The following is a 14,456-nucleotide window of genomic DNA, read 5'->3' on the forward strand; positions in this document are numbered from 1 at the left end:
GAAATCATGAGACACCTCCAGACTCTGGGACATTTTTAAGTCAGCTAGCCTGGATTCCCAAATTGTCAATGTCCTAGAAAGGAAAAAAGCAGGGGATTGTTCTAGATTAAGAGAAGAAGGTGATGTCATAACCAAAGCAAAACATGAAAATCATTTGTCGGATCCTGGTTCAAAAAATAATTAGCTCTTACAGATATTCTTGGGATGCTCAGGAAAATTTGAATGTAGACTGAATAATAGATAAAATTATGGGATTCATTTATTAGATGTGATAATAGTATCACAGTTACCCTCAGGAGAGGCAAGCTGAAGTGCAGTATTTAGGGGTAAAAATGTGATGTTCGTAACCTCTCTTCCAATGATTCAGATAGATGGACAGAAAGATTGATAGCTGGATAGATAGAAAGATAGATGGATACATAGATGGAGGGACAGATGATAGATAGATAGGATAGATGATCAACATATTAGATAGATAAATAAATGGATGGATGGATGGAAGGATGAATGGATGGATGGATGGATGGATGGATGGATGGATGGATGGATGGAAGGATGGATGGATAAACAAATGGAGGAAGGGAAGGGGGGACGGATGGATGGATAGATAGAGAGATAGATGAATAGATAGATAGATAGATGATAGAGGTATAGATAGATACATAGATATAGATACATAGATAAATAGATAGATAGATGATAGATAGATGGATGAATGATAGATAGATAGATAGATAAGGCTGGGCACTGTGGCTCATGCCTGTCATCCCAGCACTTTAGGAGGCCAAGATGGGTGGATCATTTGAGGTCAGGAGTTTGAGACCAGCCTGGCCAATATAGTGAAACTCTGTCTCTACTACAAATAAAAAAAAATTTTTTTTTAATTAGCTGGCATGTACCTCTAATCCTAGCTACTTGGGAGGCTGAGGCAGAAGAATCCCTTGAACCCAGGAGGTGGAGGTTGCAGTGAACTGAGATTCCCCCTACTGCACTCCAACCTGGGCAACAGAGTGAGACTCTGTCTCAAATAAAAAAAATATATATGTAAGATATATAAATGATAGACAGATGGATAGATACATAGATAGGCAGACAGATGAATGAACAGACAGAGGATAGATAGACACATGGATGGATGAATAGATTAGATAGAGGATAGCTAGATGATGGATGGATGGATGGATGGATGGATGGATGGATGGATGAATAGATGGTAGATGGATAGAGCCAATACAACAAAATGTTAACTATTGAATCTAAGAGGAAGATTCATTATGCTAGTCTACTTTTTTTTTTTTTTTTTTTTTTTTTTTTTTTTGGCGGAGTCTCGCTCTGTAGCCCAGGCTCTAGTGCAGTGGCCGGATCTCAGCTCACTGCAAGCTCCGCCTCCCGGGTTTATGCCATTCTCCTGCCTCAGCCTCCCGAGTAGCTGGGACTACAGACGCCCGCCACCTCACTGGGTTAGTTTTCTGTATTTTTTAGTAGAGATGGGGTTTCACCATGTTAGCCAGGATGGTCTCGATCTCCTGACCTCGTGATCCGCCTGTCTCGGCCTCCCAAAGTGCTGGGATTACTGGCTTGAGCCACCGTGCCCGGCCCCTATTTTTCTTTCAACTTTTTGGTATGCTTGAAATATTTTTATAATAAAAAATTTGAGGGGGTATTGAAAAAACTGGTTCATTTGATATATAGCAATGTGTAACAGCTTTTCTTTCTCACTGCAACCTCTGCCTCATGAGTTCAAGCGATTCTCCTGCCTCAGCCTCCTGAGTAGCTGGGATTACAGGCATGCGCCATCAGGCCCTGCTAATTTTGTATTTTTAGTAGAGACAGGGTTTCTCTATGTTGGTCAGGCTGGTCTCAAACTCCCGACCTCAGGTGATCTGCCTCGGCCTCCCAGAGTGCTGGGTTTACAGGCATGAGCCTCCACGCCCGGCCTGTAACAGTTTTTCTGAATGTTTGGGCTGCACGTGGTTGCTTAGCACCTCTGCTTTGCTGGCCCCTGCTGGGCACCTGGGTACTACCTGAGGAGATTCCAGTGAATACCAGGGCACAAGAACCTGAATTATCCTGCAATGTGGACAATTTGGCCCAATTTTTGAAGAGCACCTAGTGAGGAAGAGGTTTTTGGAAGTGACACCAATGAAAAGTGGGAGGAACCCAGAGCACGAAGGCTGTGTGCGGCCCTGTGTGCGGCCATGTTTCTTTAGCCACATCCAGAATCCCATGGGGTCTGATTAAAAATGCAGATTCTTGACCCTACCCAGGCCTTGCTAAGTCAGACCCTGGCGGAAGGGCTGAGACATTTTCATTTTAATTTTTTGTACAGACAGCGTCTTGTTATGTTGCCTGGACTGGTCTCAAACTCCTGGCCTCAATTGATCCTCCCAGCTCAGCCTCCCAAAATGCTGGGATTACAGGTGTAAACCACAGCATCTGGCTGCATTTGTATCTTTAACAAGTCCCGCAGTGGCGTCATGCACACTTTACTTTATGAATCACTGGCCTACAGATGTGTACATTGGCTAGGTGAGGTGGCTCACGCCAGCACTTGGGAGGCCAAGGCGGGTGGATCACCTGAGGTCAGGAGTTTAAGACCAGTCTGGCCAACGTGGCAAAACCCCGTCTCTACAAAAATACAAAAATTAGCCAGGCATGATGGCAGGTGCCTGTAATCCCAGCTATTTGGGAGGCTGAGGCAGGAGAATTGCTTGAACCCAGGAGGTGGAGGTTGCAGTGAGCTGAGATCGCACTACTGCACTCCGGCCTGGGTGACAGAGCGAGACTCCATGTCAAAAAGAAAAGAAAAAAAAAGGCTGGGCGCGGTGGCTCACGCTTGTAATCCCAGCACTTTGGGAGGCTGAGGCGGGAGGATCAGGAGATCGAGACCATCTTGGCTAACACAGTGAAACCCTGTCTCTACTAAAAATACAAAAAATTAGCTGGGCATGGTGGCGAGTGCCTGTAGTCCCAGCTACTCAGGAGGCTGAGGCAGGAGAATGGCATGAACCTGGGAGGCAGAGCTTACAGTGAGTCGAGATCGCGCAGGCAACAGAGTGAGACTCCATCTCAAAAACAAACAAACAAAAAGGATGTGTACATTGAGTTTATCCAGAAGACAGCTGCTTTTGACTGCCTACCCTCAAATCCATGACCTTTATGGCATTCTGATTTTTTTTCAGGGCAACGACACATTCAGCTTCAACTAATAGATTATAATTGGTCTAAACCAGTGGTTTACAAGGAGGGAAAATTTTGCCTCCCAGGGAACTTAGAAAATGTCTGGAGACTTTCTAAGTTATCACAGCTAAGGATGACTGGGGTCCACAGGGTAGAGGCCAGGGATGCTGTTAACATCCTACAATGCACAGGACAGCTCCGAGCAAAGAATTATCCAGGCCAATACGTCTGTCAATAGTGCTGAGTTAGAGAAACCTTGGTCTAAACCAAACATAAAAACCCTACTCCCTACTTCGCAGCCTACTCTGCAGCTATTAAAGGCTACTGGAACCAGTTCTGACCAATGAGACCTGAAGGAAGTCAGAGAATGCTTTTCTTCGTAAAAGAAACCCATGTGGCTGACCCCAATCCTCCCTGCCTCTTCCTTTGAATACAGATGTGATGTCTGGAGTTGTGGCAATAATCTTGCAACTATGAGAGAAAGGACAACAGACTCACACCCTGACATCAGAGTCCCTTATATCCAGACATCAACTTCTTCCTTTTTTCCTTTCTTTCTTTTTTTTTTTTTTTTTTTTTTTTTTTTTTTTTTTTGGAGACAGAACCTTACTCTGTCTCCCAGACTGGAGTGCAGTGATGCAATTATAGCTCACTGCAGCTTTGACCTCCCAGGCAACCCCGCTGCCTCAGCCTCCCAAGTAGCTGGGACTATAGGCCTGCACCTCTAGGCCTGGCTCTCATTCTTTTTATTGGTGTTGAAACTAAAGAATCTATTTTTAAATTAACCCAACTAAGTTGTCGTCTTTTGTAGAGACAGGGGTCTTGTTATGTTGCCAGGTATGGTCTTAAACTCCTGGCCTCAAGTGATCTTCCCACCTCGACCTCCCAAAGCACTGGGATTACAGGCGTGAGCCACTGCACCCGGTGTTAAAAAAAAAAAAAATTATTAAAAATTTTAAAAGAATGATCATGGGCCAAGTATAGTGGCCCACACCTGTCATCCCAGCACTTTGGGGGACTGAGTTGGACAGATCACTTGAGACCAGAAGTTCGAGACCAGCCTGGGCAACGTGGTGAAACCCCCATCTCTACAAAAAATACAATAGCTGGGACTACAGGCACCCACCACCACACCCGGCTAATTTTTTGTATTTTTAGTAGACAAGGAGTTTTGCTGTGTTGGGAGGCTGAGGCAGGAGAATGGCGTAAACCCGGGAGGTGGAGTTTGCAGTGAGCTGAGATAGTGCCACTGCACTCCAGCCTGGGCGACAGAGCGAGACTCTATCTCTAAAGAAAAAAAAAAAAAGAAAAAAAAGTTAGGGCCGGGCGCAGTGGCTGACACCTGTAATCCCAGCACTTTGTGGGGCTGAGGCAGGTGGATCACTTGAGCCCAGGACTTTGGGACCAGCCTGGGCAACATGGTGAAACCCTGTCTCTACAAAAAAACACAAAAATTGGCTGGGCATGGTGGTGCACGTCTATTAGTCCCAGCGACTTGGGAGGCTGAGGTGGGGGGATCACTTGAGCCTGGGGAAGTCGAGGCTGCAGGGAGCCATGATCTCACCATTGCACTCTGGCCTGGGCAACAGAGTGAGACCCTGTCTCAAAAAATAATGACAATAATACCAGTCTGGCTAACATGGTGAAACCTCGTCTGTACTAAAAATACAAAAATTGGCTGGGTGTGGTGGCACACACCTGTAATCCCAGCTACTCGGGAGGTTGAAGCATGAGAATCGCTTGAACCTGGGAGGCAGAGGTTGCAGTGAGCTGAGATCTCGCTACTGCACTCCAGCCTGGGCAACAAGAACGAAACTCTGTTTTTTTATATATATATATATAAATTCAGCATATATATATATATATGCTGTTATGCATATATGGTTATGATGATGTCATCTGGGTAGGAGGCAAATTTCTTTTTCTCCTTACACTGGGCTCCACAGAAGGGGGTGAGGTTTGGCTGAAGGTTTGGGGGATATAGCTAAGGAAGGATGTCAGCTCTGGGCCAAGGACAGGAATGACCTATCAGATCCCCCAGGGAAGGAGCAGGACCTTGGAGCATTTATATCTGCGGCACACAATTGTGATTTCTCCGCGTTGCAATTTCCTTTCACTATCCCCATGTCTAGCTGTCCTAAGGAAAGAGCCGGATCCCTGAGGCAGCCCAGAGAAGCCAAGTCTAAGGTGTCAAGAGGTCATGGGCAGAATCTCCCAAGGCAGCCAGCTGGCTGAGTGACAAATGACGACAATCACAGATTTGTAGAGAGTACAAGCATTCTTCAGAAACTCCCAAAAATACCAGTGAGGGGAAACTGGTAAGTGGACTTCCTCGAGGACTCACGCACAGTGCAGAACAGACCACTGTCCCATGCGCTTGCAGGGACGCACTGGCCCCTAAACACTGGCCCACACAGCACCGAGTCACACTTGCCCCTCCCTCTTGCCTACGGTCACTCCCCAGCCACAGTTGATGCTGACGAGCTTTGCCCTTCACTCCCGGGAGGTCGGCAGCTTTTGCACATTTTAAGATCACTTGAGAGTTTATAAATATGTCCTGTTTCTCTATGACCATCGCTATGGAAGAGACGAAGGTGTCCTAACCTGTTTCCCATCAAAACTTGTGTTCTAAGCCTAAAAGGAAAAGCAGCAATAAAAACAACCAAAACATTTTTTAAAAATAGGTTTTATAGTTTCAAAAACAATAAAAAGAATAAGAGCCAAGCCTGGAGGTGCACTCCTGTAATCCCAGCTACTTGGGAGGCTGAGGCAAGAGGATGGCTTGAGCTGGGGAGGTTTAGGCTGCAGTGAGCTGTGATCAGGCCACTGCACTCCAGCCTCGGCAACAGAGGGAGACACCATTTGTAAAAAAAAAAAAAAAAAAGTGTATCTCGATCTGCTCCTCTGACAAACGAACTGCCTGTGAGGAAGAGTTCTCCAATTCTGAAGAGGAGGGAGAGGGGGGCCGCAAGAACTCTTCCAACTTCAAAAAAGCCAAGAGAGTCAAAACAGAGGATGAAAAAGAGAAAGACCCAGAGGAGAAGAAAGAAGTCACAGAAGAGGAGAAAACCAAGGAGGAGAAGCCAGAAGCCAAAGGGGTCAAGGAGGAGGTCAAGTTGGCCTGAACAGACCTCTCCAGCTCTGGCTTCCTGCCGAGTCCCTCACCTTTCTCCCCCAACCCGTCAGATTTTATATTTTCTTTCATTCTTTTTTTTTTTTGAGAGGAGTCTCGCTCTGTGGCCCAGGCTGGAGTGCCGTGGCCGGATCTCAGCTCACCGCAAGCTCTGCCTCCCGAGTTTACGCCATTCTCCTGCCTCAGCCTCCCGAATAGCTGGGACTACAGGTGCCCCCCACCTCGCCCAGCTAGTTTTTTTTTTTTTGTATGTTTTAGTAGAGACGGGGTTTCACCGGGTTAGCCAGGATGGTCTCGATCTCCTGACCTCGTGATCCACCCGTCTCGGCCTCCCAAAGTGCTGGGATTACAGGCTTGAGCCACCGCGCCTGGCCAATTTTTTTTTTTTTTTGAGGTGGAGTCTCATTCTGTCGCCCAGGCTGGAGTGCAGTGGCATAATCTCGGCTCACTGTAACCTCCGCCTCCTGAATTCAAGCGATTCTCCTGCCTCAACCTCCCAAGTAGCTGGGATTACAGGTGCATACCACCACGCCTGGCCAATTTTTTGTATTTTTAGTAGAGACAGGATTTCACCGTTGGCCAGGCTCAGATCTCCAACTCCTGACCTCAGGTGATCCGCCCACCTCGGCCTCCCAAAGTGCTGGGATTACAGACATGAGCCACTGCACCGGATGTTAAAAAAATAATAAATAAATAAATAAATAAATAAATAATTTAAAAAGAATGATCATGGGCCAAGTACAGTGGCCCACACCTGTAATCCCAGCACTTTCGGGGACCGAGTTGGACAGATCACTTGAGACCAGAAGTTCGAGACCAGCCTGGGCAACATGGTGAAACGCCCATCTCTACAAAAAATACAAAAATTAGCCAAGTGTGGTGGCACACACCTATTTTCCTAATTACTTAGGAGGCTGAGGTGGGAGGATCACTTGAGCTCAGGAGTTCAAGACCAGCCTGGCCAACATGGGGAAATCCCAACTCTACAAAAAATACAAAAAATTAGACATGATGGTGAACGCTTATAGTTCCAGCTACTTGGGAGGCTGAGGTGGGAGAATCGCTTGAGCCCAGGAGGCAGAAGTTGCAGTGAGCCAAGATAGTACCACTGCACTCCAGCCTGGGCAATAGGGCCAGATCTCATCTCAAAAAAAAAAAAAAAATTAAAAATTTTAAAAAGAATGATCATGGTTCGAGTACAGTGGCCCACACACCTGTAATCCCAGCACTTTGGGGGACTGAGTTGGACAGATCACTTGAGACCAGGAGTTCGAGACCAGCCTGGGCAACATAGTGAAACCCCCATCTCTACAAAAAATACAAAAATTAGCCAAGTGTGGTGGCACACACCTATTTTCCTAATTACTTAGGAGGCTGAGGCAGGAGGATCACTTGAGCTCAGGAGTTTAAGACCAGCCTGGCCAACATGGGGAAATCCCAACTCTACAAAAAATACAAAAAATTAGTCAGACATGATGGTGAACGCTTATAGTTTCAGCTACTTGAGAGGCTGAAGTGAGAGAATCGCTTGAGCTCAGGAGGCAGAAGTTGCAGTGAGCCAAGATAGTACCACTGCACTCCAGCCTGGGCAATAGAGCCAGATCTTGTCTCAAAAAAATAAAAGCAAAAATAAAACAAAACCCAATGAACATGTAACCCAATTCTGGCTAATGCTGGCAAGTCCGCTAAGAGGACTTCTGGGAAAGATTTTCTTGCTCCTAACAGGAATCACAGGAAAGAGATGTCACATTCCCTTCCTCTGGGCATTGTCTACATGTGATGTCGGGAACTGCTTAGCCATCTTGCTAACAACCTGAGAAAAAAAGACCACACAGAGAGGAGGCCAGAGCCCCAGCTCTGAATGTCTTACTCTGAAGATAATATCAATATATTTCCTTATTGTTTAGGCCAATTGGGTTGAATTTTCTTCCACTAGAAGTATCCTAATACAGTAGAGGCTCAATCAAGTTTTTATTAAATAAATAACTAGGGGCTGGGCACAGTGGCTCATGCCTATAATTCCAGTACTTTGGGAGGCTGAGGCACGAGGATTGCTTGAGGCCAGGAGTTCAAGACCAGACTGGGCAATATAGTGACACTCTGTCTCTACAAAAAAAAAAATCAAAAAATTAGCTAGGCATGGTGGTGCACACCTGTAGTCCTCCCTGCTTGGGAGGCTGAGATGGGAGAATGGCTTGAGCCCAGGAGTTCAAGGCTGCAGCGAGCTATGGTTGCACCACTGCAGTCTAGCCTGAGTGACAGAGCAAGACACTATCCCTAAAATATGAATAAAGAAATACATAAATGGATACCTACATTTGTTAAAAATAAGATCTCAAGCCGGGTGTGGTGGTTCACACATGTAATCCCAGCACTTTGGGAGGCCGAGGCGGACGGATCACCTGAGGTCGGGAGTTTGAGACCAGCCTGACCATCATGAAGAAACCCTGTCTCTACTAAAAATCCAAAAAAAATTAGCCAGGCGTGTTGGTGCATGCCTGTTATCCCAACTACTCGGAGGCTGAGGCAGGCGAATCGCTTGAACCTGGGAGGCAAAGGTTGCGGTAAGCCAAGATTGCACCATTGCACTCCAGCCTGGGCAACAAGAGCACAACTCCATCTCAGAAAAAAAAAAAAAAGATCTCAAATAGTAACTAGTAGTGATGAAACTTTTTTCTTTTTTGAGACAGGGGCTTGCTGTGTCACCCAGGCTGGAGTGTAGTGGCGCGAGCATGGTTCACTACAGCCTCCACCTCCCAGGCTCAAACAATCCTCCCACCTCAGCCTCCTGAGTAGCTGGGACTACAGGTGTGCACCACCACTCCCAGTTAATTTTTGTATTTTTTATTTTATTAATGTATCTGAAGCTCACTCTTCCTCAATACAATTACCTTGTATTAATTCAGTTAAAAGATATTTAACCCATTTACTCAGCTGGTCACAGTGGCTCACACCTGTAATCGCAGCACTTTGGGAGGCCGAGGTGGGTGGATCACCTGAGGTCGGGAGTTCAAGACCAGCCTGGCCAACATGGTGTAACCCTGTCTCTACTAAAAATACACACACAAAAAAAATTAGCTAAGAGTGGTGATAGGCACCTGTAATCCCAGCTACTGGGGAGGCTGAAGCAAGAGAATCGTGTGAACCTGGGAGGCAGAGGTTGAAGTGGGCCAAGATCGTGCCACTGTACTCCAGCCTGGGCAACAGAGTGAGACTCTTTATTTTTTTTTATTTTTATTTATTTTTATTTTTTTTTTTTTTTTTGAGACGGAGTCTCGCTCTGCCGCCCAGGCTGGAGTGCAGTGGCCGGATCTCAGCTCTCTGCAAGCTCCGCCTCCCGGGTTCACGCCATTCTCCTGCCTCAGCCTCTCGAGTAGCTGGGACTACAGGCGCCCGCCACCTCGCCCGGCTAGTTTTCTGTATTTTTTAGTAGAGACGGGGTTTCACCGTGTCAGCCAGGATGGTCTCGATCTCCTGACCTCGTGATCCGCCCGTCTCGGCCTCCCAAAGTGCTGGGATTACAGGCTTGAGCCACCGCGCCCGGCCGAGACTCTTTAAAAAAAAAAAAAAAAAAAAAAAAGTATTTCAAAGGTATTTCATCCATTTACTGATGGCAACATTTGAAGCCAGTGGTTCCCAGGGCCATTCGTTTCACTAGGAGAGTTTTTTTAAATGCTGATGCCTGGGCCCCACTCCAGACCAAGCATTTGGTATTTGTTGAAAGCCCTCCAGCCCCATCTCTTCACTTGCTTTTCCCACCTCAGTTACGCTGGTCTCCTTTCTGTTCTTCAAATATGCCCAAGTCTTCCAGCCCCCGGCCCCCGTGCTATTTCCTGACTCTGTACCTTCTGCAAAGCTAAGGCCCATCTTCCAGGTCTCATATAAATAGTGTCTTTCCTGAAAGCTTCTCCTGACCATCTGCAAGTAGGATCACAAACCCCTCCCAGTCAACCTGACAGCCTCACATAACTCCTGTCACCATGCGTCATTTTTGCTTACTAACAAATCAAAGAACAGAAGCAAGCCATTTGATTGTTTCTATTTTTTTTTTTTTTTAGACAGAGTCTCATGAGCCTCTGTACAAAATAGAAAAGTTGATGGGATTTCAGGGAAAATGGATATTCTTCAGTTGGGGCAGTCAAGGAAGGCTTTGTGGAATCTTTGAATTAGATCTTGACATTATATTTTGACAGTACTTTAAATAAATACAAATAATGTTATTTTTTCTTAAGACTCATGCAACCGCATCTATTTAAGGGAATCCTTACATAGTGTTCATTCGAGTGTGAAACCACACTTTGGGATGCTTTACAATTTAACAATCAGGAACACTTACTCTATTTTATTGACTTAAATTTGTCGAGGTGGCAGGGAACAACTGAGTGAAGGGTGGTAAATGGCAGTGTGTATGTGGGGGAAAAAAAGTGGCCAGCAGATAAGGGAAGCAGGGTGCAGAGTATTTTGAGGAGTTAGACCTGACCAGCTATAACAGGAAATAGAGGCTCTAGATTGAAGAATAGCTACAATGGATGTTACGGAGAAATTCCAGCTGGGGTGGAAACATATAGCTGCAAAATTGGAAGAGCAGCTTATTCTAGGCAGAAAAGAAGAAAGTAAAAGGCATCTGAGGGGATAGTAAATTAATGCTTACTGATAAGTGAACAAGCCTCTGGAAGTAGAAAGGTAAAAGCATAAATTGCTTGGTCAACCACAACCGCTTGGGAGTGCTGCAGGCTTCATGACTAAACCAAAGTCTGTCCCTGAAGCTCCCTCTTCCGGCAGAAATAAACACTGCACACTAAGCTGGCTGACTCCTTTAAAAGGCGCTTGCCAATGGCTAAACAGTATACCTGTATGGGAGTCACAATTGTAATATCTTGGTGAGGGTTTTGTTGTGCCTTCAGGCAAACTATAAAAGGAACACTAATTTAAATAAATACAAACAATGTTATTTTGTTCTTAAGATTCATGCAACCACATCGATGTAAGTGAATCCTTATATGGTATTCATTCAAGTGTGAAACCAAACTTAGGGATGCTTTAAAATTTAACAATCAGGAACAAGACTCTGTTAAAAAAAAAAAAAAAGAAAGAAATGTTAGAACTCTGTCAAACTATAAAAATATAAAGTGAAATAGCACAGTGCAGAACAGACTGTACAGGCCAGTGTGCTACCTTTCGTGTAAAGGGGAATTACATATATTATATATAAAATTTTTTATTATTTATGTATATACAGTACTCGCTATATATGCATAAAGTCTGAAAGTACATGCTGGGGGGGAGGGGTGGATGGGAGACAAGGATGGAAGACTTTTTTTGTTGGTTTGTTTGTTTTTGGAGACCGTGTCTCACTCTGTCACTCAGGCTGGAGTGTGGTGGCACGATCTTGGCTCACTGCAACCTCCACCTCCCAGGTTCAAGTGATTCTCCCACCTCAGCCTCCTGAGTAGCTGGGACTACAGGTGTGCGTCACCACGCCTAGCTAATTTTTGTATGTTTATTAGAGATGAGGTTTTGCCAATACATATATATTGGCCAGGCTGGTCTCGAACTCCTGACCTCAGGTGATCTGCCCACCTCGGTCTCCCAAAGTGCTAGGATTACAGGATTATGGGTGTGAGCAGTGAGCAGCCTGGAAGATTTTTTGTTATATACTGTTTAAAAGTTTTTAAGTGGTTGAAACACATGAAGACATCACCTCAAACAGTCATATTAACGATTCAAAAATATGCACATTAAGGATTAATTTTTTTGAAAATTTAAAAATTGAGAAATATCACAGGACAGTAATACAGTAATCATGAATAATTACAAAAATAAGTGCTGGCTGGGCATAGTGGCTCATGCCTGTAATCCCAGCACTTTGGGAGGCCGAGGCGGATGGATAACAAGGTCAGGAGCTCGAGACCATCCTGGCTAACACGGTGAAACCCCATCTCTACTAAAAACAGAAAAAATTAGCCGGGCCTGGTGGCGGGCGCCTGTAGTCCCAGCTACTCGGGAGGCTGAGGCAGGAGAATGGTGTGAACCCGGGAGGCAGAGCTTGCAGTGAGCCGAGATCACGCCACTGCACTCCAGCCTGGACGACAGAGCAAGACTGTCTCAAAAAAAGAAAAGTATCCCTGGAAAGTAAAATTGAGTAGGGAATTTAAATGGGTTATTATCACCTTTGACTTTATAAACCTGCACACTAACACACAAAATGTGTATGTATTTAATTACAAACAGTAATTAAATTAAAGACCTGGTGTGGTGCCTCACACCTATAATCTCAGCACTTTGGGAGGCAGAGGCAGGAGAATCACTTGAGGTGGGAGTTGGAGACCAACCTAGGAAACAAGTGAAATCCCCTTTTTTTTTTTTTTTTTTTTTTTTGAGACTGAGTCTGGCTCTGTCGCCCAGGCTGGAATGCAGTGACACAATCTCGGCTCACTGCAACCTCCATACCGTGGGTTCAAGCGATTCTCCTGCCTCAGCCTCCCGAGTAGCTGGGATTACAGGCACCTGGCAACACACTCAGCTATTTTTTGTATATTTTGTATATTTAGTAGAGATGGGGGGGGTCTTGCCTTGTTGGCCAGGATGGTCTCGAACTCCTGACCTCAGGTGATCCGCCTGCCTTGACCTCCCAAAGTGGCTTACAGGCGTGAGCCACCGCACCCGGCCTGAAATCCCCTATTTTTAAAAAGGGTAAATAAATATTTTTTTTTTCCTCTGGGAGTGACAATACATGGAAATTTCACTTTCTACATCACTAATTTTATGAATGTGCTTATGTTGCTCTATACTGCTTTTCAAAACTTTTCTAGTACCTATGCTTGTAATTCGGAATTTCTCATTGAACTTGATAGAAGCACTTTAGTTAAAGGGGCCAAGTGTTCTTCAGTGAGTTTTCAAGTGAGCATCCTCACCTCTACAACACTCACACAGCTTAAAACAGACTGTTTGCTCATGCCAAGATCCTGCCGGCTCTGCACAATGCTGTAACACCAATATGACCCAGTTCCCACATCCCACATCTTCAACAGCTTTAGCAGCCACGGCCTTTCTTGCACTTGACTTGATGCAGCTTTGAAGTTTTCAAAAAGCACTTGACACTGATTTATCAACGTTGCAATGCCTGACACCAAGTGTACATCTTTAAGACACTATTCAAGGTATTTTTTCCTTATACTAAGGTCACACAGATTTTAATGGGCACTAAAATTACACAGAAATTTGCATACTAACTGGAAGTGATCGCCTGCCTAGTAGTGGTTGAGTTTGTTGGGTTCTTGTAATCTTTCCTGATTCACGTACTCACTTGCATGGGAGGGTCATGGAAATTATTATACATTAGATGCACTCATAATGAAAACTCACAAAGGATTTCCTTAAGATTTACAGATTTCTCAAATTTTAGTCCAGTAACCCTAACCCTAAAACTAAAACTGGTTTAAGCCACCCTTAGCTGCTTTACAATTGCTGCCAACTTGAGATTCTTCCACAGCAGAGGTTGTTCATGAATTCCCTACAACTTTAGGGGAAAAGGGAAGGAGTGATTCCCCTTGGGGGAAAAACCTTCCAAGACCTTTAAAGGGCCTCTGGATGACTGCCTGGTGTCCACCCCTTGTATTAAACCAGTTTCCCTGCAACTTCCACCTTTGGTTCTAGTCAACACCTTACCAGGACCATTCGATTGGGCAAATGCTACCATACACTTGGGACAAATCCAAAGGTCAATTGTTTCCCCCACTGGTTATGTGCCAATCCTCCATCTGTAGTCACATAAAATCTGACATTTTATCAGCAAGAATTGTTTCAAGGAATAGCTCATTCTCTAACCAATTCCTTTTCTACACCTTGGTGGCTATGCCTTTTAATCCTTTACCTACCACATCCTCTTAAAATTTGATCCCATGACTGTCTACGCAGCTCAATGTGCATTTATACAGACCTATGTACTTGAAGCATCCTTTCATAGTTACCCTCCCACCACTCCCACCTTTTAAAATTCCTTCCTTCTTCCTGGTGTTCCGGTAATTCTCCCATTCTCTTACCTCACACATCACCCACAAACCAGTATTTTTAAAGTTAACTTAGAGTTAAATCTACGTATGTAAAATACTTCCATCTCCCAACAACTTTTTTGTCTTGCTGT

At 45.0% G+C, this 14,456-nt stretch overlaps 1 protein-coding gene across 1 annotated transcript in view; it reads left to right on the forward strand.

The window, feature by feature from the left end:
- TMEM132B (transmembrane protein 132B) overlaps positions 1-14,456 on the forward strand; it is a 1,306,862-nt gene that overhangs the window by 543,976 nt on the left and 748,430 nt on the right. The gene's annotated exons all lie outside the window — the stretch shown is intronic.

This window comes from Macaca thibetana, chromosome 11 (genome assembly GCF_024542745.1).
Source record: "Macaca thibetana thibetana isolate TM-01 chromosome 11, ASM2454274v1, whole genome shotgun sequence".
NCBI classification, from domain to species: domain Eukaryota; kingdom Metazoa; phylum Chordata; class Mammalia; order Primates; family Cercopithecidae; genus Macaca; species Macaca thibetana.